This window comes from Cornus florida, unplaced genomic scaffold (assembly GCF_030987335.1).
Source record: "Cornus florida cultivar Cherokee Brave unplaced genomic scaffold, ASM3098733v1 CherokeeBrave_3.0.0_Hap2_scaffold_128, whole genome shotgun sequence".
NCBI classification, from domain to species: Eukaryota; Viridiplantae; Streptophyta; class Magnoliopsida; order Cornales; family Cornaceae; genus Cornus; species Cornus florida.
The window spans coordinates 20001-22500 of NW_026775614.1; positions in this window are offsets into that span (position 1 = coordinate 20001).

The window sequence follows — 2500 nt, forward strand, 5'->3', positions numbered from 1 at the left end:
GGCGCGCACGTGGGCATCGTATGCTAAAAAATGAAGTTTGGAGTTTGGGTTTGAAAATTTTACGGGAACTTCCTAGAAGCCTAAGAAATGCTTTGCTCGAGACGGATTTCGATTTGGAGGTCCCCCGAGTTAATTTTGCCCATTACGACTCCTCGCCCGCATGCTCGTGCACACCGGCGTGCACGTGGGCATCGTATGCTAAAAAATGAAGTTTGGAGTTTGGGTTTGAAAATTTTATGGGAGCTTCCTAGAAGACTAAGAAGTGCTTTGCTCGAGACGGATTTCGATTTAGATTTCCGCCGTGTTAATTTTGCCAATTACGGCTCCTCGCGCGCACGCTCAAGCACCCCGACGTGCACACCGGCGCGCACGTGGGCATCGTATGCTAAAAAATGAAGTTTGGAGTTTGGGTTTGAAAATTTTACGGGAACTTCCTAGAAGCCTAAGAAATGCTTTGCTCGAGACGGATTTCGATTTGGAGGTCCCCCGAGTTAATTTTGCCCATTACGACTCCTCGCCCGCACGCTCGTGCACCCCGGCGTGCACGTGGGCATCGTATGCTAAAAAATGAAGTTTGGAGTTTGGGTTCGGAAATTTTATGGGAGCTTCCTAGAAGCCTAAGAAATGCTTTGCTCGAGACGGATTTTGATTTGGAGATCCCACGAGTTAGTTTTTGCCCATTATGACTCCTCGCCCGCACGCTCAAGCACCCCGGCGTGCACGTGGGCATCGTATGCTAAAAAATGAAGTTTGGAGTTTGGGTTCGGAAATTTTATGGGAGCTTCCTAGAAGCCTAAGAAGTGTTTTGCTCGAGACGGATTTCGATTTGGAGGTCCCCCGAGTTAGTTTTGCCCATTATGACTCCTCCCCCGCACGCTCAAGCACCCCCGCGTGCACGGGGGCATTGTATGCTAAAAAATGAAGTTTGGAGTTTGGGTTTGGAAATTTTATGGGAGCTTCCTAGAAGCCTAAGAAGTGCTTTGCTCGAGACGGATTTCGATTTGGAGGTCCCCCGAGTTAATTTTGCCCATTATGACTCCTCGCCCGCACGCTTAAGCACCCCCGCGTGCACGTGGGCATTGTGTGCTAAAAAATGAAGTTTGGAGTTTGGGTTTGTAAATTTGATGGGAGCTTCCTAGAAGCCTAAGAAGTGCTTTGCTCGAGACGGATTTCGATTTGAAGGTCCCCCGTGTTAATTTTGCCCATTACGGCTCCTCGCCCGCACGCTCAAGCACCCCGGCGTGCACGTGGGCATTGTATGCTAAAAAATAAAGTTTGGAGTTTGGGTTTGGAAGTTTTATGGGAGCTTCCTAGAAGCTTAAGAAGTGTTTTGCTCGAGACGGATTTCGATTTGGAGGTCCCCCGAGTCAATGTTGCCCATTATGGCTCCTCTCCCGCATGCTCAAGCACCCCTGCGTGCACGTGGGCATTGTATGCTAAAAAATAAAGTTTGGAGTTTGGGTTTGGAAGTTTTATGGGAGCTTCCTAGAAGCTTAAGAAGTGTTTTGCTCGAGACGGATTTCGATTTGGAGGTCCCCCGAGTCAATGTTGCCCATTATGGCTCCTCGCCCGCACGCTCAAGCACCCCGGCGTGCACGTGGGCATTGTATGCTAAAAAATAAAGTTTGGAGTTTGGGTTTGGAAGTTTTATGGGAGCTTCCTAGAAGCTTAAGAAGTGTTTTGCTCGAGACGGATTTCGATTTGGAGGTCCCCCGAGTCAATGTTGCCCATTATGGCTCCTCTCCCGCATGCTCAAGCACCCCTGCGTGCACACCGGCGTGCACGTGGGCATTGTAGGCTAAAAAATGAAGTTTGGAGTTTGGGTTTGGAAATTTTATGGGAGCTTCCTTGAAGCCTAAGAAGTGTTTTGCTCGAAACGGAATTCGATTTGGAGGTCCCCCGAGTCAATTTTGCCCATTACGACTCCTCGCTCGCATGCAATATCTACTCCTGTCAGAGCTGTGGTTTTACTTAAGACTACTATAGGGGGGGGGGAGTTCTCAGCACCAAGAGCTGCAAGTAAGGCCATTGCTTGCTTTGCAGTCTCGATTGCTCTACTAGTGAATAGTAGATGTCTTGGTTAGCTTGGAACGAAAAAAAAAATTTTTTGGGGAAAAAAAAAAAAAAAAAGTTTTTGTGAAAAAAAATTTTTCGAAAAAAAAAAAAAAAAAAAAAAAATTTTTTGGATGCCTCGGTCTTCTATTTGTTTTGCTTGGGTAGATTAGGAAAAAAAAAAAAAAAAATTTTTTTGTTGGATGCCTCGGTCTTCATATTCTTTCTCGGCTATTTCGAAAAAAAAAAAAAAAAAATTCCGGGAAAGAGAAAAAAAAAATTATTTTTTGTTGGTTGCCTCGGTCTTCATGTTCTTTCTCTGGTATATGGGAAAGAAAAAAAAAAAAAAAAAATTTTGGATGCCTCGGTCTTCTTGTTCTCGGTTGGATTTATCGAAAAAAAAAAAAAAAAAAAAAAAAAAATTTTGATGCCTCGGTCTTCTTGTTCT